Source organism: Ambystoma mexicanum, chromosome 2q (assembly GCF_040938575.1).
Source record: "Ambystoma mexicanum isolate Mex_15411 chromosome 2q, UKY_AmexF1_1, whole genome shotgun sequence".
Classification (NCBI taxonomy): Eukaryota; Metazoa; Chordata; class Amphibia; order Caudata; family Ambystomatidae; genus Ambystoma; species Ambystoma mexicanum.
This window is the reverse complement of record NC_090924.1, coordinates 1,374,157,934-1,374,181,438: the sequence shown is the minus strand read 5'-3', so window position 1 is coordinate 1,374,181,438 and position 23,505 is coordinate 1,374,157,934. Positions and strand designations below refer to the sequence as shown.

The 23,505-nt window shown below is 47.8% G+C and overlaps 1 protein-coding gene across 1 annotated transcript in view; it reads left to right on the top strand.

Moving 5' to 3' along the window:
- Window positions 1–23,505, top strand: part of LOC138570181 (ubiquitin-conjugating enzyme E2 E1) — a 481,786-nt gene that overhangs the window by 146,413 nt on the left and 311,868 nt on the right. The window lies entirely within an intron of this gene.

The window sequence follows — 23,505 nt, the reverse complement described above, 5'->3', positions numbered from 1 at the left end:
CTGGTGTCCAAGACAGGCGGGGCCACGACCCCAACAAGGATCTGAGTCAGCGCTTCCCCCAAAGCAGCACGGGCAAGCCGTGTCATCCGGGCGGTGAGTCGCCGGGGCCTCTTACCTGATAATGGTGTCGGAGTCCCCCGTCTTTGGGTGCGCCGAGGGCAGTCCTCAAATCCGCCCAGTTCCTCTGCACGGGGTAGCCGCTGTGTCGCTCTCGACCGGGGCGCCTCAGGGTGGTCAGGCTGCTGGAGTTCTTCAGTAGCAGTGTCGTGGAGTAGCGGCGCCAATCCTCCCGTACCGGCAGGGAGCCTTCCAATACTCTGCGCCTAGCCCAGAGCACGGGCCGGATCCACAGGCCCCGCCCACCTCAGCCCAGCAGCAGGCCGCTACAGCGGTCTGCAGTTGTTAACGCCCGGAGCTCTCAGGCGGGCCGCGTCCGCAGCATCGGCCGGCAAAATCTCCGACCTCCACAACTACAGAATTCCACACTGCAGCAGGTCAGGATGTGTAGGGCCCACAGACGGGTCTATAGCGCTTCTGCACCTGAAATCTGGAGTGCAACGGCGGCTCCGAAAAGGTTTAATTAATTGCAGGATTTTATGACGGAGCGGGAGCTCGTAATTCAGGCGGCCATCATGACAGTGTGCAACAGCGCCCCCCCTCACATCATGGATCTTACTAAGAAGCTCAACTTCCAGCTCCTCTCATGTGTTTTTCCTTTATTCATCTTCCCCAGAAGCAAGTCTCCAGAGCTCTGGTCTTCTCCAGGTTGGTCTACTGCAACAGCCTCTTTCTCAATCTCCCTCTTTCCTCCCTACTCCCCCTCCAGCTTTCCCTCCATAAATACTCTCCTGCTAGAGCCCTATGCTCCTCTAACTCCAACTCTGACTGTCAAGCGCTTCTCCAAGCGCAGAGTGGGGGGCAGGTCACTCCTCAGCTGGCGCCTCCCTCTGGAACAGCCTCCCTGCCCCTCTCGGACTTGAGCCGGACCTCCACAAGGTCCAGAAACTGCTCAAAACCCTGCTATTCTCGACTTCATTCCCTCTTTCCCTTCCCTGCTAATCACCCCAGCAAAAGTGTGCATGTTTTAAACTCCAAGAATCAATAGCAATGTTTTCCCTGAAATATGTAGTCCCGAAATGTTTCAGTTCATCTTTAGTTGTGTGCTCTTTTCCATCAGCTTGTCTGGTGCAGCAGTGAAGTGCCTCCACTGCGAACCTGGCCACCATGGTTCGAGGACAGGCAGTACATTCAGAAGTACGCAAAAAGACGAAATGTTTCTCATTTTACACATAGCATCTAAAATACCAATGGGGATGGCGGCTGCCCACTAAAAAAACAAGTGGGTGGACCTCGTGTACGCTCAACTTGAGCCCTGAGTCAGTGATTTCAAAAACATATATTGATATTTTCCCATGCATATTTTCCATAATTCACGTGATTCAATAGAATTAACCCCAAATTACGTCATTTCCATGAATTGCAGATTACAGCTGGTGAAAGCCTATAATTAATTAATGCATATTTTACAATGTTGACCAGTCTCTAACTGGGTCACCGGGATTTGAACCTTTGTTGCTCCGACTTGTCTTGCTTCCAAGGCAAACACGTTATCCCTGAGCTTTCCTCCCTGCTGGTATTTATAGTAACTTTTATTATGGTACAATAATGCTCTCTCTGGCTCTTGCGAACATGTTCAAACCCCCTACAGCCGCCCTCGTGCATTATCGTGGCATCGTGTATGGGATAAACTCTTCCAAATCATACATCAAAAGGATAATGAGGAGTTCTGCGACCATGAAGAAGCAGACGGTCTCAGGATAAGTGCCTTTTTATACAGCGGTTGCACTCAAGAGTGCCTTGCAGCAATCTTTCCATGGACTGCTGGGGGTCGTTTATTTGGAGTACCCGGTGTGGTTTTGGAGAATATTTGTAGACTCTTTACTGTAGGAATATTAGGATCTGGCTTTGTATTTTAAAAGAAGTGATAACATGCGCATACGTTCTTTCTCGCCCGCAGTATGCTCGTCCAGTCCACTGAAGGAGCATTCACTCGTCTAATGACTCTTAATTACCAGGGAAGAATAGTTCAAAATAAAGGAATCTGACATGCAAACATTCCATTAATTAAGTGTTCCAATGGCAGCTGGTGATCTGTTCGAGGAGCCGATTTTGCACTCAACGCCTGAAAGACCCTAAGGCAATGGTGTCAAACAAAAGCCCCACGGGATGGATTAGACTACCCGTCCACCTCCAACCCCCCAAAGCTCCTTTAGCAGGCCCTATACATGGGCAGTGCGCATTTCCAAGAAATGAACCCCGAAAGAGAAGAACAAAGGAAAGGAACCTATGTTGCAGTGGCTTAAGTTTTCGAATCCTGAAGGAAAGCGGCTGTTGCCAGCATCGGATTCTCTGCAGATCGTCTGGAAGGCCCTCCAGACACGCAATGCAGTGACGAGTGAAAATGCAATCCACTAAATGAACACAGAGAAACAGTCTCCTTGGAATGAAGCAGCTACTCTCGTTTGACCAAATGCCTAACGGCATTTGTTTATGCAGCCACCTGTACAATTGTGGCACCATTCGTAAGGAGATGATTGCTCTGAGCTCAGCGAGATAAACAAAAGCACACTATCAAACATCACTGTTGCCTGGAACACACCGTTACAAGGATGGCATGTCTAATACTTGTTCAATGACTGAATTAAAGATCAATGTGCAAACATTATTTAATTATCAACTCTCATCAGGGGAGCCGATTTACGAATTTCCGGGTTGGGGTGGGGGGCGAATACAGGAAGTGACATCACTGGCAGTTATATGACTGCAAATTTGCATGTAGTCGCCAATTTGGTGCAGCGGCGCGCAGTGGAGTGTGGGGGCGCGCGCAGTGCAGCGCAGAACAGTGGAAACATTGGCTAGCATGTACTGCATATACTAAAGTCAAGTAAGAAGGAGATTTAAGCCTTCGCGTTGCATTCCAGGAAGCCATCACTGCCTCCACTCCACCCCTCTATAATCATCCAGGTTGTAGTAGCTCTCCCTCAAAAGGCAGAGCAACACAACTAGGATGGGAGAAGGAAATGCTTGCTAAACAGAAGGTGCAGCTGCAAGGTGGGGTACCACCACCACCAAAAAAAAGTTCCCAATTCAAGGGAAACAAGAAGTAAAGACGTTTCCCGATTAAAAACTACCAAGCAAGATGTGTGTGGTGCCATAGTTCAGTAAAACATCAACAATTCAAACTTACAATAGTGCTGCTGTAGACTGGCCAGCCACAAGTGGCATTTGCTAAGATGTTACCTCTGGCTAACCAGATGGAGTTAGGGATGTAGTTTAATCTTAAACCTTTGAGTGGACCCATCAGATGTTCTGCTGAAGTATAATGCAATCCTGGCTGAAGTATAATGTGTGGTATCAGATTTGGGGGGGGGGTAGCGGGGTCGGAGAGTGTTAACTGCTTTTAACATTGTAGTTTACAAGAAATTCTGGTAAAGTAGTGTACAACGTTAAAAAGCAGTTACCCAGGCTCACCCTGCACCCAGGTGATGTTTGCGACTGATGGAAGCACTCGCGTCTAAAAGTTGTAGCCATGGTTGTCTCCATGTTTTAAAAACTCCCACTTTCCTGGTTTTCAACATTCATTTGAAACACCCCTTATTCAAAAAATAAAGGAGTCAGTAAAAAAAGTACACCCCACTTATGCTTAATAATGTCTTATCTTCCAAGAAACAAGCATACACCTAATATGTCAGGGACTGCTATTAGAGGCTCTGGTACCCGCACCATTTTGCACCTGCTACAATCAATGGCCAGTTAATACCACTATGGCTGTGCCTGGCAAGTGCCTTTCCCTGCCTGCACAAAAGCCCAAACGGTTGGCATTGTCAATGCTTGTTTGAGGTTACTGTAGACGGATGAAGAGAGAATTAAAGTGTACAAAATAAAAAACGGCATTCACCGAAATATTCCAAATTGCTCAAATGACAGCAAACCCTATCAAAAACACAACTCTATGTAGCGACACGAAATGAGGTGGACCATAGCCATAGCCATGTGGCCCTTCCCAGATGTTGCCCATTGCGATCAAAACACAGGACTGGGATTACTGGAATTAACAGACAGCTTTAACATTAGCTTTAGCAAAGCCAACAGGTGTAGCTCCTTTGCCAGCACAGGCTGCCCAACCAAGGGTCCTGGAAAGTGCCATCATGGCTGAAGGACGGGAAATGCCATCATGGCTGAAGGACGGGCACTGGAAAGGAGGGCATCAGCCACGTACTCCGATATCCCCCTCCTTGGTCCGGCTTTGCAGAAATGGTCATCAACTGCAAGGAACATTCTCCATTCCCAGCTACTAATCAGGTGCTTGCACAATTGTCAATTAAACTACCTAGATGTTTGCAATATTGCCAAGAAGGAATGGCAACTGACCAGGAACCTGGGCCATGGACAATGGTTTCCAAAAAATACCTAGGAACTTGCTCCATTGCCATCAACTGCCATGGCTTTCACCCTAATCGAGGATTACCATCAGCTGCCCAGGTATCTACTCCATTGCTAAGGATTGTGATCAACTGCCTAGGTATTTACCTCTCTGCCATCAAATACCTAGCTACATGCTCCATCAATAAGGACTGAAAAACTGCCCAGGTACTTGTGCCACTATCATGGATTGCCATCAAAAGCCCAGATAACAACGCATTGCCATCAAATACCTAGGAAAGTATCCCCTTTGTTGCAGATGAGCCTTTAACTGCCCAGATACCTGTCCAGTTAAAGCCATTAGTGCATGCGTGCATGCCTGACACCTACTCTGCTGCGAGGGTTTTGTGCGCTGCTATAAATGTAGAAAATAAAAAGGTCATAAGGAGGAACTATTACTGCAGTGCAGCTCTAAAGGCCCCAGTGTTCATATACACAAAATCTCAAACAATACTGAATCCCCCCTATTTTCCCTGCAGCACTGAAGGGTGATTTAGTTTGCACTGTAAATGAAAATGCACACGCTGTGTCTACAGGACACAACCCTCTTCCTACATTGCTGGTGCTGTATTTCCTATTACTGGGGCCCATGTATAAGATTCATGGTGCCTACGGATTTTGGACACATTACCGGCACAATATTGGATAACTAACGTGGTCCTGCTGAAAATAGAATTTCCCAGCAGTGCTGGAGTGGAGAACGGTTTTCCAATGGATGCAAGTACATAATGTGTGTCTGTTCTTATCCCAAATGTATTGCCCAGTAGATAAGGGGGGCCATCCCAGCACTGAATTCCATGCATACTTTTTCCCTGTAGCCACCGGCATTTAAAAGTGAAAGACGTGCCCTTCCTTTTTTCATTTAAATGATGTCCAGCACTGTTTTTTTTGTAGCTCATTTAACCATCTGATGAAGAAGACAATGGCACTTTAAAAGCTTGTGTATTTTACCATCTCAGCATAAGATTTTCATTTAATCCAATAAGACGGTGTCAAAACAAACTTGAATTGCGTGCCCACCTTTCCTGTCAATTCTCTGGGCACCGTTGTTACGAGAACAATTGCTTTTGTACACAAACGACACAATTAAAATATTAAAAACATACAATAAAAAACCTGTGGGTGCAAGTAGTGAGGAATGAGATGGCCACAAATGTAAAAAGAAAAAAATAACTTACTTGCTGTTTTCCGACAAACGTGCTGCTCTCTGCTTCGCTGGCTGGAATAGAGTCTGCTGCTCCTGCCGCTCCTGCCTTAAACACGGGCGAACCGGAAGCAAAATACAGAAGCTTCCGGTAGCCCCTAAGCCCTCCCCTCCAGGACCATACACCAATGTGAGTCCTAGAGGGGAGGGCTTAATCGGATATTTTCGCGCTTTTACCCGCCGGAGAGAAGTGATGCAGTATCGATGGAAAGGGCAATCGATGCTGCATCACTTCTCTCCGGCCCGGGGGGGGGACTCAGCCCCGACTTGATTTGCCTGGGGGGATGGGGGCGGGCCCTGGAGCCTCCCCGTACTCGCCGCCCTTGACTCTCATTCCTTCAGAGTCTAGTGCAACGTTTTTGGTGCAAAGTAATTTGCATCATTTCTTTAAAAAAAAAAAGTGCTTAAAAAGGTCACCTTGCTTGAGAAACTCAAACTGTAAACATATGCCACTACAGTAAATTACAGTTCCAGTTTGAAATCTAGCTCATGCAGACCGGTACATGTTTCAAGATGGTGCAATTTGCACGGACATTTTCTCGTGTGTTACTGGCCCCTGTATTAGGATCAGTGATGGAATGGCACACATTTAGATTTGCCGGTGTATCCTTTTTCTTATACGGGGTGCACAATGATCTGATGTACACAGAAATTATTTTTTGCAGTGAAATGGCCCTTTGTACTGTTGGTTGCCACCAGAAGTATTGCAATACTCTTGGCACTGTGCACCTTGCCACCCTCTGTCCTTCGGGCCCAGGTACCTGCTCACCCGGCACCCTCTTGCACTGCCTCCGGGCCACCCCTTGCACTGGGGTCTGTATCTGTACCCATACAGCCCCCCCTTTTTCTTCCTGCACTTATCAGACCTACCCTGTCTCCTGCCTTAAACCTAGTACTTGCAAATTGCTGGCTGCATTACCACTGTTTGTTGCCTTTTATTATTTATTTATTGTTATTTATCTGTTTCTCCTCTGCTTCGCACTTTCCACTTCTCCCTCCTTCCATGCACTTTTCCCCTCCCCCTCTTCCATGCACTTTTGCGCGTTCTCAATGTCACTGGGCCTAGTAAGATCGCTGTTTTGTTCTCCCTTGTTGCCCTCCCCTCCCCTCCCTTGCCTTGTCGCACTCTGAAACACTTGTGTACGAGCGCAATAGAAATAAAATATCAATCTTTCAATTAATATGCCAAGTGTTTCCGTTCAGAAGGTTTTGCAATCCAGTGTCATTTTTGTTCCAATTTCTCTTGAAATCAGTGCTGTAAAGTGCACTGCTTCAACCTAATTTATTTTTTATTTCTTAGGTGGCAGGACCACACTAAACCTTCTTGAGTGGCTCATTTCACTTGTACTAAAGGCTTTAACATGCCACCAGCCAGCACTGTATTATTGAGGTTTTAGATTTTCATGGAGCCAATGGTGTAGTTCACGACCGCCGCTTTATTTATTTAAATTTTTTATTTTTGTTCAGAGAGTTACATCGAGACTGAACTTGCCAGCAAACAGCGCATTAAAGCAACCAATACAGTACAAGGAAGTACACTTATCAATTTACATATGCCATATTGTGCACGTGTGTTTAGGGAGGCAAAGATGCATTGTTTTCTTCTTCCGGGAGCATGTTGCATAGATAAAGTCTGAACAGTGCCCGTATGTCTTTGGGTTGGCATGCCGTTGGTAGGCTTATTATAAACTGTTCCTCACATTCGTTGATCATTGGTAAGTCTCAAAAAGTCTACCCTCTTAGGGGCTTCCATGGATTTCCAGCATTTCAGTATGTTACGCTTTGCAACAACACATGCCACTTTAAACAAATGTCTGGTGGCTTCCGCCACCTTGCCGATATCCCCAAATAGGTACTTCCGTGGAGAGCGTGTGGCTGGAATTGTGGTGATGTCTTCAAGGATTTCTGCCACCTCCCCCCAGAATTTAGCCAGTACATATGGTACGAGTCTGCTTTAGGAGCAACGCACTTGGGTCATTTCCCAGTATGACCTTCATTTCCCAGTATGACCTTCTACAAACTTAGCCAGTTTGACAGGGTATAGTGAAGTTGGTTTTGTTTTTAAATTGGATCAAGCGCAGCCCTGAGTTCATAGAGACATGTTCGGTCAGATGGCAGTACCTCAGCCAGGTGGTTTCACACAGTTCTACCCCCAAATCCTGCTCCCAGGTCTCTTTAATGTTGTTCCTCGTCTTGGAGTGTGTTTGAATTAAGTTGTATAGTGCAGATACACTCTTCCTGTGCCCACCTGTTTCTGTGATGGCACTGATACATTCGTGTATGGGTGGTTCTGCTGGGAATGAGGGGCATTTAGCAGTTAAGGCGGGTTTCATTCTGTGAAATTGAAATTGTTTAAGGTACCCTCCACCCACTGCCTCAGTAAAGTCCTCTAGTGCACAAAATTTGCCTCCGGGAACATGCCCTGCATCTTAAACTGTTTCTCCAGGTCCCATGGCCCTTGTAGTGTCTTATCAAATGTGGGTGTTATACCAGGGAAGTTCTATAATGGTATCGCTGGGTCGTATGGGGTGGCAAGATCAATTCTCCTGTAAATCTTAAACCATGCTCGTGCAGTAGTGCTCACGGGGTCATATTCGCAGGGGTCTTTCTGCTCGGGATCAAACATCACTGCTCGTAGATCTGAGGGGGATGCCGTGTATCTTTCCAAGGGGATATGCGTTGCTGTATCCTCCGAGTCATACCAATGTCTAGCAAAGTGTGCCTGTGATGCTAAATAATACAGTTCGAAATCAGGCGCCGAGATTCCTCCCTTTGCGAAAGGTTATGTCATTTTGGACCATTTCAGCCTTGCCGGTCCCCCCACAATCCCCACACCAATGTTTTGGTTAATGTGTTGAGTTTTGTGAAGAATGTTCTGCCCGGCCAGATCGGGATGTTACAGTAAAGATATAATAGTTTGGGGAGCACCACCATTTTGAGAAGAGATATTCGACCGTAAAGAGAGATGGGGAGTTTGGCCCAAAGTTACAGTTTGACGGAGAGGGATTGTAATAGTTCCCCATGGTTAACAGCGTATAGTGTGCTTTTTCTCTTGATACCATGATCCCCAAATAGCGGACGCGCACAGGGGTCCTTTTAAACCCCTGTATGTTGGACATGCCTCTAGTGTTAGGAGTAAACGGGAACAGTTCAGATTTGGATATATTGATTTTGTATCCTGAATACTCGAAGAACCTCTCGATCTTCGCCATGATGGGTGTCGAGTTTTCCTCAGGGTTTCGATGTATAGTAGAGTGTCGTCTGCATACAGGGAAATTATTTGTGGTGCCCCGGTCATTCTAAGACCCCTGTGTGCATGGTTATGTCGCACGTAATCAGCCATAGATTCTATTGGGAGTGCAAATAGAATGGGGGAGAAGGGGCAGCCCTGCCTGGTACCTCTGCCTAGCAGGAATAATGGTGACATAGTTTGGTTGGATAGTACCCTGGCACCTGGGCACGTATAGAGTAGTCGGACACATTTTACAAAGTATTGTCCTAGCCCAATTCTCTCGAGAACCAAAAAAAAGGTAGGACCAGGAGACAGAATCGAAAGCCTTCTCAGCATCTAGCGACGCTACAACCACATTCGCCCTTGGGTTTATTTGTGCCATCACTCCGAATAGTCGTCTCAGATTTAGGGCCCTGGACCTAGTTGGTATGAAGCCGGCTTCGTCAGGATGAACCATTATGGGCATATAGGGCAATAGTCTGGTCGCCAAACTTTTTGCAAAGGTTTTCGCGTCTGTAGTAATAAGTGAGAGGGGTCTGTACGAGCCCATGCTATGTGGGGGTTGCCGGGGCTTGAGGAGGACCGTTCTCACTGCCTCGAGTCCGGCAATATTCCCCGTTCCATTGCCTCTTCCCAAACTTTAAGCAGAGCTGGGGCTAGCAAGTCTTGGAATCCTTTATACAGTTTGGCACCTAGACCGTCAGTACCAGGGGCCCTGCCTGGGGTTAACCCTTTAATCGCTTCTGTTATTTCCTCAAGTGATATGGGGGTGTCCAATAGCATTCGTGTTTGTGAGGTCAGAGTTCGTAGATTGAGTGTATGTAAATAGTCTGTTATCTCATCCTTTGATTTGGTGTCTTGGTTGGAGTATAGTGTCTTGTAGAATTCGGTAAACATAGCATTGATGTCTTGATCACGATTAGTTATGTTACCATTGGGCGTCTGGATGGCAACGATGGGGGGGTATGGTGGCTCTCAGCCTTGAGCATCTGAGCCAGAAATTTACCGGCTTTATTGCTTTCCCCATATCGTCGGGCCTGGGCAGCCATGTACTGGTCCTCCCGCTCTGCATGTTTATTAAATTCACCTAATGTCGTGTGTATGTCAGAAAGGGCTTCTCGAACTACTCGAGTTTGAGTACACCACCACACATAGTCTTCGTTCGTGCTGATCCTGTTCTCCGCGTCCGTGATACGCACGCTTTCCTTATCAACTCTAGCCTTCAAGGAGCTAATTGTTGTCACAATATCATCCAGCTTAACATTTACTGGCAAGAATCCATTTTGCACCATAGTCATGGTCTTCTCTAGCGTCGGGTGGAACCTCAGCCTGGCTGTCTGAGTCCATTGGTGTGATGGCAGGCGACCTGTGGGGTTGGGAACTTGCAAAGGAGTCCATTGGGCCGTTTTTTTTGGCACCTGTGCCTTTCTTCTCATGGCGGCCCATGTGTTACCGCTGTTAATCGAGAGTGGGTTGTGTTCTCCCACATCTCGTGATGTTATGGGACCTTTTCCTTCACTTAGTCTTGTCCGGGTGAATATGGTGTCTTTTCTATATGTTCAGCCCCGCTGGGTCTAACCGTGATAGGGTTTGCTGCAATTGGCCGCAATGATAGTTAAGTCTAGTACTGATGGGTCATGCCTCACGGGCCCCTCCTAGTCGTTGCCTAGGGTCCATTATATTTTGGGTTTTAACACTCGGGCCAGAACTCTGCACGCTTCTTGGTTGAAAGGAGTCGTTCAGTTCCTTCTGAGGGTAGGCCTGTATATAGTTTCAACCCACTTGCATGGGTGGCTTATCGCGCGTGCCCCCTACGGCAGCCATATGTTCAGCCACCCTGTTGCCAAAACGTTTTAAGGTGGCTTGGGCCTTCTGCAGCGAATATGGGGCCCAAATCTGCAGAGCTCAGTGTCCCAATGTGGATTTCTTGGAAGTACGTAGCGTTAAGCCAGGGGCCTGCTTGGGATGGGGCCAATGAACATTGGATATTGGAAACTGGGAGGCTAAGACATCAGCCGCAGCGTGGTCACTCAATGTATTGGCTTGGCTTGGGCTTAAATACTGTCTGCGAATTATGTGACCCCTGGGCCCCAACTTTAACAGACATTACCGGGGCACACATTCATTGTACCGAGTCCTACATCCACGTGTGGCTGTTACGGGGTGATTACTGCTGCTTGGGTTGTCTCCCCACACGCACTACAGGGCCACAGGGTGCTGCCTATCCGGCGTTCTCTCCTTCCCCCTCCGTGCAGGGCCCGTATCTCTTTGCTGTGGGTGGGCCTCGTCCGCTTCTCCACCTCACTGGTGGGTCCGCGGTCAGGACGGCTCCTTCATCTGCTCCCCCGCGGCCTTCCAGGGGGGTACGGGTGGCCGCGGGAAGCCGGCCGGGGGTTAGCAGCCATCTCCGCGCGGTCAGTGGCACTCCCACCAGAACGTAGATGCGGGGAGCAGGGGGGCCTCCTCCTCTCGTCCCAGGATCTGCTGCGCACCGGTGGAAGGAGCCCCCTGGGAGATGGTGTTGGCAGCTGGGGTGGACGGGCGCATCCGCATCAGTGGGCTGGAGGTAGCACCCCTCCCCCAAGCGGCCCTGCTGTGATCTTGCAGCGCGGCGTGGCTCAGGTCTCCTGCAGATCTGTGCAGGAGATTGTAGACAGCGGGTCATCCCGCCCCTTCTTAGTTCGCTACGAACTCTGCAACGGGGCTGCGGTTTTCCCTCAAAGTTGCTCCAAGTATGCAGTACACGATGAGGCTTCGGGCCAAAAGGGAATTTGTTGTCTTCCTGGCCCCAATCAGGATTGATTTAGTATCAGGATATTCAGGGGATCGGAGCTCTCAGCTCAGGTGGCCATCTCGATTGCACGCAACAGCGCACACCTCCGCATGACCAAAACATCTTAAATGATCACTTCATCACTGCCTCCCAAATTTAAAAAACATTTTATCGAACAGTCCTCATGCTAAGAGGAAAATAAAAGCTGTTGTTTTCTTGTTGCTGCAACCTTCTAAAGGTTTTTTCAGAGTTATCTGTGATTTTGCCTCCCCGACACCCGATTAAGAGTCATTCAATATTGAGAAAACTATACACAGTCCGGCATTCTTGCCCATGTGGGACAACTTGCTTAGTGTACATGTAATAAAATGTTATTGTCATTTGTATAGCGCCTTTCACCATTGGTTTGGTCTCAACACGCTGTAGGTTGAACGCCCTCAGGGGCCCAAAGTCCAGGGGGTTTAGAATGCGTGTGTGCATTTGAGCCAACAATTAGGTAGGGGTGGCCAAATCCCTGCTAGCCACCTATGTCGAGCTGCATGTGGATGGGTGCAGAGAGGTAGCCTGGAGAGTATGCAAGAGCAGGCGAATCATTGTGTGCGCAGCTAGACCGAATTTTTGATCGTGGAGAGATAGCTGCATTTTTAGGGCAGAGGCGTTGTGCAATGTGTCTTGGAGTAGTGTATGATAGCACATGCCTGTGGCAGTTCGCTGTGCCGTCGGCTAGTTTCCATAAGCATGTACTGTGATACATACCTGTGTGTCCTGGCTGGTAGTTTGGTTGTGTAGATGCATTGAGCCTTCATGTTTATTTTTGAGTGCAATAACCGAAATGTGCGTCGGCTGGTCACTCGCTGTAAACAAGATGACATCATGCAAGGGCTATGAAAACAAACAGCAAAATATGTCTTGCTGCTCTATATTTTCACAGTATCACTGAAGTCCTGTAGCTCGGTTAATGTATATGTTTGTTTATTTAACGCCTGCTTGTGGCCTAAAAGTGCCTAATTAGCTTCACATCAACAGTTACCAGGAGCTACTTCTACCTCCCCAGGACCACTGGTGTTTTTGGAAAGGTGTATGAAAGAGCATTCGAAAAACAGAATAGCGGTGGCTGGATGGTTTGCGTTACTCTGGGCAACCCTTGTAGAGAAGACACAAGCGACACCTCACTGATGACGCCAATGAGGCCGAAACATGTCTGGCGTTGCTCGTGGTTGTCACAAGCCGTTCGGGCTAGACTGTCCATTTTGGGGTGGGGCCAAGATTGATCTGCATATGGTCTTTCACCTTTCTGTAATGGCTTGGTAGGCTGAAGAACATTGGTCTCGCAGTTTGCCCAGAGCAATTGTCAAGTGGCACAGCGAGTAGAGCGCTCGCTTTGACATTTAGTGCAGAGCCTGCGAACGCAGGTTCGAATCCCGGCAGCGCCAAACTCAGCGTTTCATCCTTCCGAAGTCGATAAATGAGCACCACACACCGTGGGTAATAATAAGCAGCGCTCAGATACCTAAGGGTTCGTAGCGCTATATAAATGCCAAATTATTATTATTATTATTATTATTATTATTATTATTATTATTAATTGTCAGTTATGTTATGTTAAAGGATATTTATAGGGTTGTGGGGTCAGGATTCATTCATAGCCTTCCAGCCACTAACTTGCAGTTTTGTAAAAGAGCATTATATCCCATCTAGAAAGCATGTAAAGAATAATTATGGAAGCAAAGTTCTTGTTTGATGCTCACTTGCTATGATTCGCTCAAATGTGTACAGCGCGCTGCTTCCCTTGATCTAGGTCCGCACGAGCAATAAAATAAATAGAAAGGAAATAATCCTGTGTTATATCCTTTTTAGACGTTTCAGATCTTTTCACTTGGCGCTTTAACAATGTGCACTTTGACGCATGCACTTTATTAATAACGACCCTTAGTAAACGCCTGTATTTGGGTTGGAATAGAGGATGCCCATTGGAGGGTATATAGCTGTAAAGAAAGGGTGTTCATTCACGAGTCAGAAAGCCAAAGAGAGAGGCGTTTTCTGTACAGAGTTTTACATGAAAGGACTTTTGGGTAAATCTCATAGATAAATGCCGCTGGGCGGAACTGGTGGTTTCACTTAGCCTTCAGAAAGCACTTTTCCTATAAAAACACAATGATGCCGCATTGCTGCTTAGCCGAAAATGGTAAAAAGATGTCATGTCTTCTCTGTGACCATACTGTTTATATGTTTTGGACATGCAGGTAATGTGGCTGCTTTAATAATCAAGAAATATACATGAAACCCTGCTGCTTGGTTCATCCAGGGTCACATGGCAAGACATAACTTATCCCTATAATGTCCGTGTTCTATTATTCGTTACCTCCTATACAACCGAGACTATGATATGCCAGAGGCAGTATTCGAAAATGGGCGTCGACACAGGGCGTGCCAGTAATACTATCCCTTGTGTGACGTCCAGTGTACCCAAGATCCCTCACGCGTCTAGGATCCTCAGATTGTTTTTTTCCACCATACTGGTCGGAAGCTTCTTGCGGAGTCCCCTGGCCTTAGCCATACTTTTGCTAAAATTTAAAAATATTAATCTATTGACATCCTTCCCCCACCCCAACGTCGAACTTCGACACTCGACGCCGGCTGGAGAAGAAATCGACCGTCGGCTGCTGCACGACGGATTTGGGCCTCGGAAGGCTGCTGGCCTCAGCCCGGGCCTGGTAGGCCGCTGGCCTCAGCCCTGCAAGTAGGGAGAGTGGGGGGTGGTTCATACTCTACACTCTTGGTATATAGGTACACCTTATACATTTCCTACACTTAACAGCCCGCTGCCTCAAGGTGCGTATGGAGGGTACCCCTTTTCAATTCTGCCCCAAGTGCAACCGCAAATACCCTTGGGTCGACAGGCACGCCACGTGCAATCTCTGCTTGCTGAGGGACCACCCCGAAGCGAACTGCAGAGCGTGTAGTAGGTTTAAACCTAAGACACTTAAGGACCGTTCGACGAAGCGTTGGGCCCATCACGCCAGGCAGGCGGCCATGTCAGCGGAGGGCGCCTTAAGCGATGGCAGCGACGCCGTACTTTCGGACGGCGAGGGCATTACGGCGTCGAAAGACAGCTGAGCGCAGGTCCCCGACCTCGGAAGGTCGTCCGGCAGGGCGGCTATGGTGAAGACCCCCGGCGACGCAAGCGCTTCACATACTACACACACTAAACACACTAAGTCCAACCGAGACTCGACGACGTCGAGTTCTCGGAAAGAGGCACAGACAGAACGGTCCGATTCGGTGTCCTCTGGGCGCTCTCGATCAAGATCGCCGCATGACTCCAGGCAATCATCCACACTTGCCAAGAGTGCCTCGCTCCCTAGGCTAACAGAAGTTCGATCGTCGGAAGACGAAGACGACTTCCACCCCCAGGCTGCGCTCCAGGAGGCTGAGCCTGCAATTAAAGACGGCGAGGCCCCACGCTCGAAGGACAGGGACACCTCTCCCGATCCTCGACGCCAGGCGTCGAAAAACTCCGGAGCCACTAAGGGACAGGGAAAACATTTTTCTACGCACGGGGAGGGGGGGAAAACAGCAGAAGAAACTACCTGTACATTCTTCCACACCTGTGAAACACTCCACCCCTCCTAAACAGACAGACAAGCCCAGGTCTGCTGATAGGTCCACAACCAGCAAAGCTACTCAAGATAAATCCCATAGACTTGCTGAGAGAGTCATTCCCAGTTCCAAAAAATGGTCCAGTGAAGACATAGATAGGGTCATGTCAAGAATGTCTTCTTCGACTGATTTTTATGATAAAAATCCAGAACATTTCCTCTCGTATGATCCTCAAGGGGCCACACCCTCAGGCTCTACTGATCCTATCCCCCCGAGTAAGAAAGCCCGGTTTGAAACCCCGATGAGGTCTGAACCCTTCGAGGTACAACCTTACGCAACACCATACTCGCGGTATCAAGGAGAAGCTTCCTTTTGTGGAGACCAAGAATTTGGTATGATAGAAGAGCAAACCGGGACGGGCTACTATGGGGATGATGAGGACCAGGAAGAAGAAGAGGATGACCCGGAAACATACAGAGTAGATTCCCCGGTAGAGAACGCAGCCCCGGTTACCGACTCCCCGGTCGATAACCAGCCCCTCCTAAATGAGGTTCTCGCTCGCGCAGCAGAACATTTCCACATTGACACCCACGGTGTACAGGAGGAAAGGGACTTCGCAGAAGAGTTAGTGGGAGAAAGGAGGCCGGTTGCCCAGACCATCCCTATCCTTAAATCCATTCAGCGGAGAATAGATCCGTCCCTGGTGAACCCAAACCTCACCAGAGCAGTCAATCCCAGGGTTGAAAAACTTTTCAGGGCAGCTCAGTCTGACCCTCTCTATATAAGAGGACATCTGAAGCCAGACTCCCTAGTTGTTACCAACACTCGTAAGAGGGCTGGAACACCCTTGTCTTCGTCAGAAGCTCCTCCCGACAAGGAGAGCAAGAAACTATACGGTTTCGGCAGGAAGGTAGCCTCAACGTCCGCCTATCAAGCAAGGATTGCTAACTCCACCACCCTGTTGGCCAGCTACAACTGCCATCAGTGGGAAGAAGTCGCGGCTCTCATAGCCTCTGCTCCTGAACCGTTAAAGGGCCAATTAGCTCGGATTTCCGCAGAGGGTAGAGCCGTGTCTGGTTGCATTTTGAAAGCAACCTTCGACGCCGCGGATAACGCAGGCAGATTGATAGCAGAAGGTACTGTTATCAAGAGACATGCGTGGTTACGGCAGTCTGGTTTTAAGGCAGAAACTCAGGCATCATTGTTAGACAAACCGGTGGAAGCCGATCTGTTGTTTGGTAAGGCGGTCGAAGACGCACTGAAAAATGCCAAGGACGAATACGAGACACTCAAATCCCTTCGCCAGTTAACCAATAAACCCCCTAACCAGAGAGGGAATAGTAATTTTCGTCGCCCACGCGGCCAAAATTCCCAGAGAGGGTCTAACTATTCCCAGGGGCAGGGTACACAGTGGAACAACAACCAACAGTCTACCCAGGGTTACAGCAGAGGTAATAGGAGAGGTCGTGGTAAAGGCAGAGGCAGCCCCAGCAAGGGAGGTGGCACGCCTCCACCAAAGCAGTGACGCTCAGTTCAGGGTCCCTTCTCACGCAACCCCAGTAGGGGGACGCATTTCAAACTTCACCCAGGCTTGGGAAGGGATCACATCAGACAGATGGGTGCTGTCAACAGTATCCACGGGATATTGTATAGAGATACTGCAGCGTCCCCGGAACCATCCTCCACGACAAAGAGTACACTCCTTAGAACATCAGAAGATTCTCCTCGAGGAGATCGCCATTCTTCTACAAAAGGACGCGATAGAACTCGTCCCGGGACAACAGGTAAACAAGGGTATTTATTCAACTTACTTCCTTGTGCCAAAGAAAGACTTGACAATGCGCCCAGTATTGGACTTACGGCCTGCCAACAAGTATGTCAAGCCCCAAAAATTTTGTATGACCACACTACAAGAGGTAATCCCCCTCCTAAAAAAGGGGGATTACATGGCAACCTTGGATATGAAAGATGCTTATTTTCATATTTCCATGTTCCCAGCGCACAGAAAGTACTTGCGCTTCAAGGTGGACAGTCGGCACTACCAATTCAAGGTACTGCCCTTCGGGATAGCTTCAGCACCAAGGGTATTCACCAAGGTACTGGCGGTGGCGGCTGCACACCTACGCAGGGAGGCAATCCCAGTGTACCCTTATCTGGACGACTGGCTCATAACGGGGGAAACCCCAGGAATTTGCAGGACAAACATTCAAAGGACTATCGACCTCCTCCACGAGTTAGGCTTCTCAATCAACGAGAAGAAGTCAAGCCTGGTGCCAAGCACCTCAAAACAATTCCTAGGAGCAATCCTGGATACCCAGCAGGGGTTGACCTTTCCTTCAGAAGAAAGAATTCGGAATATACTACTGCAAATTCCGCATTATCAGTCCGGTCAACAAATAACGGTACGCAAAGCAATGCGTTTACTGGGCATGATGGCGTCATGCATTTATCTGGTCCCCAACGCGCGCCTGCGCATGCGTCCCATGCAGGAATGGTTGGCGAAAGTGGTCTCAGGCAAGTGGTCAGTGGGACGATCTAGTGGTCGTTTCGCCAACACTGGTACAAAGCCTTCACTGGTGGACAAGAGAAAATCTCGCATAGGGGAAACCCTTTTACGATCCAGAGGTACAGGCAGTAGTCACTACAGATGCATGTCTGACGGGGTGGGGAGCTCACCATCTCCACCACACAGCTCAGGGTCTCTGGTCTCACTCAGTGGCCAAGAACCACATCAACCTGCTAGAGCTTCTGGCAGTATTCAGAGCGCTTCAGGCGTTTGAGCCCCACCTACTAAACCTGTCAGTGCAAATCCGGACGGACAGCACTACAGCCATGTTCTACCTGAACAAGCAAGGAGGGACTCGCTCGCCAAATCTGTCCAAGCTTGCCCAGAAAATCTGGATATGGGCACTCAGACGGAACATCTTCCTGTCATCACAACATGTTCCAGGGGAGCTCAATTCCCTAGCAGATGCTCTGAGCAGGGACTCCCTCCTGGAGGAACACGAATGGGTCCTTCACAGAGAGGTCGTAGAAGATCTCGTCTCTCAGTGGGGTTTCCCCACTATAGACTTATTCGCCACAAGCGAAAACAGACAATGCCCAGGATTTGCATCCAGGTTTCCCCCAACCAGACTCCCAGGGGAACGCCCTGTGGATGAACTGGTCAGGGATGTTTGCGTACGCTTTTCCACCAACTCCTCTCATCAGGAAAGTGGTGAACAAGATGAACAGAGAATCGATGACGCTCGTCCTAGTTGCTCCCATGTGGGCAAGACAACCCTGGTTCCCACACCTACGCCGGATGGCGGTGTGCGAGCCCATCAACCTACTGTCCCAGCACCAAGGTCAAACAGTGCACCAGCAACCCAACTCAATGAACCTGGCAGCATGGCTCCTGAGGTCATAGAGTTTGGACACCTCAATTTGCCACAGAGGTGTATGGACATCCTAAAAGAATCTAGGAAACCAAACACAAGGCACTGTTACTTTGACAAGTGGAAGAGGTTCGTTATCTGGTGCCAGAGTAGACAAATCAACCCAGTTGATTGCACCCCTTCCACTATTGTTACATACATGCTCCACCTGCTAGATGCAGGATTGGTTTTTAACTCACTGAAAGTACACCTGGCAGCCCTCTCGGCTTACACCACTTCCCATAGCAGGTGTCATGGTGGAAAGTACCAGTAGTTCAAGCCTTCATGGAAGGAGTAAAGAGACTTCAGCCTCCTATTTCAAACCCACCGCCAGGGTGGGACCTTAATGTGGTGCTAGCCAAGCTCATGGGCCCCCCTTTCGAACCCATGTATAAAAGCAGTCTCAAACACCTGACTTATAAAACGGCCTTCTTAGTAGCTATTACTTCTATAAGAAGGGTCAGTGAAATTCAGGCTCTGTCAGTGCAGGATCCCTTCTTTACTATCCATAAAGACAAACTGGTTTTACGCACACACCCTAGGTTCTCACCTAAATTTATATCCAAATTCCATGTAAACCAGTCCATCGAGCTTCCGGCTTTCTTCCAGAACCCGCAAAGCTCGGCTGAGGTGAAACTACACACCCGAGATGTGCGTAGGGCGGTCCTCTACTATGAAAATAAAACAAGACCGCTAAGGAAAACAGATCAACTGTTTGTCTCCGTAGCTACAGGCAGAGAGGGGGATCGCGTCTCTAAAGGTGCTATCTCGAAGTGGATTATTAACTGTATCCAGCTGTGTTACTCACTCTCTGAAAAGACTCTGCCTTTTACGCCAAGGGCCCACTCTACTAGAGCATTGGGGCCACTCTGGCTTTCATTGCAAATGTTCCCCTTGACACCATTTGCAAAGCAGCTACTTGGAGCTCTATTCACACTTTTACTCAGCATTACTGCATTGACACCCATTCCAAGGCAGATACACAAGTGGGACAAGCGGTTCTAAGACACTTATTTGCTCATGACCCTTCTCACATCCCACCTCCTTCTTCTGGTACTGCTCGCTAATCTATGCACAGCATGTGATCTAAGCAGATTCCACAAGCCTCAGAAGGGATACATTACTCACCGTAATCGTATTTCTGATGCTTGTATCTGCTTAGATTCACATGCGACCCACCCTTCCTCCCCTCCGAGAGAAGGCGCATGATTGCTTGTAGTCTTACCTTTCTGTCTATCTGCTTGGACTATCTGTACTCACGCTACTCCTCATGCTACCTCATGTCATAAAAAATACAATCTGAGGATCCTAGACGCGTGAGGGATCTTGGGTAAAGTGGACGTCACACTAGGGATAGTATTACTGGCACGCCTTGTGTCGACGCCCATTTTCGAGTTTCGAAAAACAAACTGTAATACTCCGCAGCTTCCACTAGATGTCGGCCTATGCACAGCATGTGAATCTAAGCAGATACAAGCATCAGAAATACGATTACGGTGAGTAATGTATCCCATATATATATATATATATTTTTTTTTTTTTCCAGTAGGACCACTATATATCCTAAGCCAACAGCTCCCTCTAGCAGAGACCACAGGTGAAGCGACTGCATCGGACAAACCTACTGGGACAAACATACATCTGGCCTTTTATTATATTGTTAGATTGGATACTGTGTACGAGCAGAGCGGACTCTTGGCCTGATTTACAAAGCGTTTCACAATGTGATCCCGCCATTGTAAAACGCTTTCTAAATCAGACCCACAGTCTGTTAAATATCGATACATTGCATAATAGTTACACCTATTCTTTGGAAACGTGAAAGAAAAAACATGATATCTAATGTAAGCACGAAATAGACGAGTTACTATTATTCCATTTAAGGGGCAAGTGTTGCCCACCAAATCAAAGGGATTTTATTAAGCACTTTCTAATAAAACAAACTGCTTTCAAAATACATTTCAGCATGTATTCATCCCTACCCAGGCATGTATACCGCACGAAAAATGTAGAGTGGCTAAATAAACAGAGCACAGTTTACTCAGTGTTGGGCAAGACTGTCTGCAGGAACCCTGTGGGAGACTACGCCAGCCTTGCCCTCTTGGCAATAGGTACCCCAACATTTGGTATAAGTCTGTACTACACAAGTTGGTACAGTAACTGAGCAGCCAGGCTGATCTCAAGAGAGCTCCATGTGAGCTGTAGGGTTGTAACATAGAGATTCACACTGACATGTATTCAAATAAAACTTATACTCAAGGTTTCTTGATAAAATAATGATTTGTTAATTTAACAGTCAGTTTTAAAGAAAGCCTTCTTTAGAAAGGGTCAATATTTAACAATAAAATACACTTCAACAATTTAGTAAGTAGATACACTTTTGGGATGGCACACAGATACTTCCTACAGCCTGAGGTGACTTCAATGGCTAGGATACTGTGGACATTGATATGTCACTTTTACACTTAATGCAACACTGAGGATTTGGGAAAAGGAAAAGGTTAGGGAAGGGAACAAAGGTTAACATGTTTCTCAAACAGGTAAACCGTTTTCAATCCCCGAATGAAATATAGGTTAACTCTTTCCCAGCTGCACAAGTAAGGTATGTATGACTTTTTGACGGGACAGTTAAACACAAAGTCAGTCTTCGGGGAGGCAGGACAGCCAATGTCAATTGAGCAAAGTCTAGGAGAGCTGAGGCACTTCTTGAAGATAGCACAAATGTCTTGCATAATATTAAAGAGAGGTTTGTTGTAAAAAATAATCACTGTTGGGCCACAAGCTGGGAGGCTTGTGAAAAGCAAAGCTGCAAGCAAGTCTGCAAAGGGCAGCCAATGCAAGTCTCCAGTGAGAGCAAGCAAGCTACACACAAGAGGTAAGTACCCCTAGTAACAAAGTACCTTGAGTCTGAAGAAAATGTTCCAGCTGGCTTCTGTTACTGTTGTAGTCCTGCAGATCCTGTTGTTCCTGGGCCTCAGTCGTGGGGACAAGAGGGAGGACGTCTGGGGTCTCCTGCACTACGATTTGAAGGTCGGCGGCAGCAATGAGTAAAATTCAGATCAGATACACTTCATGGTTTCAGCTACTTGCAAGTAGCACAACCGCGGTTCTTTAACACCTTGTGGACTTTTCTTGTTTCTGGTGTCCAGCACTCTGTTGAGGTGACTCTGGCTTGGTTAGTCCTGCTTCGAAGGAGTCTAGAGGATCTTCCTGGAGCTCGGGTCTGGCTTACAAACGATGCACTTGATTCTGGTGTTCCTGCCCTCTGGCACTCGGTTCCAGCAGCAGCGAAGAAGTACAGCCAGCAGGGAGAGGTGTTCCGGTCAAGTTTGTCTTGGGGCTGGTTCCACCAATCCAAGGGGAGAAGTCGTCCTTAACGGGCTTCTCTAGTCGATTAGAAATTCAGAGCTTCAGCACTGCAGCAGGGCCTCACCGGACAAACAAACGGTCCAGGAGGGTGCAGCAAGCTTCTCTTCCAGTTTCTTCTTTGGTTCCTTCGTCCAGTGGTCGACTCTGCCTTCCTTGCAAAAGACCTCGCCTTTTATGCAGGTTTCTCCCATTCATTTGCAGTCTCGCTGTCACTCACACAGCAGGATGTCGTCCTCCAAGGACCGCCAGCCGGCCAATCACCTTCAGGTGCATCCCTATAACAAAGGAGACTAAGCACAGGGAGTTTCGGGAACCTCCCTCACTTCCTGCCCTGCCAGAAACGCTGAAGCCAGAGGTGGGCTTCACCAGTAAATCCCGGCAAAGACGAAACGAACAAAGGTACCAAACCAGGTTTTGCGCGCATAGTAAATCTCAAGAAGGACATTTCCAACAAGAAATGGCGACAAAAGAAGGCCAAATTTGACAAAATGGGCACCCATGGGTGCAATACTGCAGCTGAGGATTTAGCCTGCGGTAAAAACGCTTAATGGTAGGAACATTAAACCACTGCCACCAACCATTAATTGTAGAAAGAGTAACACAAAAATGTTACATGAGAAGGTAGACAAATGGAATATTAACTAATGATAATGATGTGTTATTTATATAGTGCCTTAATCCAAAGCGCTTTACAGAGCACATATTTACATACAATATCACCCAACCGAAATTGGTAGTCCTGTATCGACCTCGGAAGGATGAAAGGCTGAGTTGGCCTTGCCGAGATTCAAACCTGCAACCTGCAGATCACGCTCAGATCGCAGCAGCGAGCGCTCAACCCTCTGAGATATCTTACCGGCATAACTAACTGCCCCCGCCGCCCTCCAGCACTCTATGTAAGATAGTGTGTGCTGGGTCTATAAAGAGGAAAAGGAAAGGAAAGTCAATTACTCTTGGAAACAGTTTATCCAAGAGAAGGTATTTAAACCGTAGCAGAAATCCAAAGGATTTCTCTGTTACACTGCACTGAAGGTGCTGTGGGTCACAATACAAAAAGATGATGCCTATGGAGTTTGTCAGACTCCAAAACCAAAAGAAACACAGGGTTCAAATCAGAATAAAATGCATGAGAGACTGGGAAAAAGGTCTTATTCTCTCCAGAATTAAAAATTAAAGTCCTAAAGTCCAGCAAAAGAGCTGGGGGTCTGTAAGGTAGAAGGAAATTAACACAAAAATGAGAATTCTCCCTAACACTCGATGCTTAAGAGAATAAATGAACAGCTTCTCGAGAAGAAATGCTCATTACTGCCCGAGAACTGTTATTTAAACATTGCAACTGCTTGATCAGAGCTTGAGACACGTCAAGCGGGCACTTCTTTGTACTGGCCCTGAACTCCACACATAATGTGTCCAGCAGAATAATGCATTG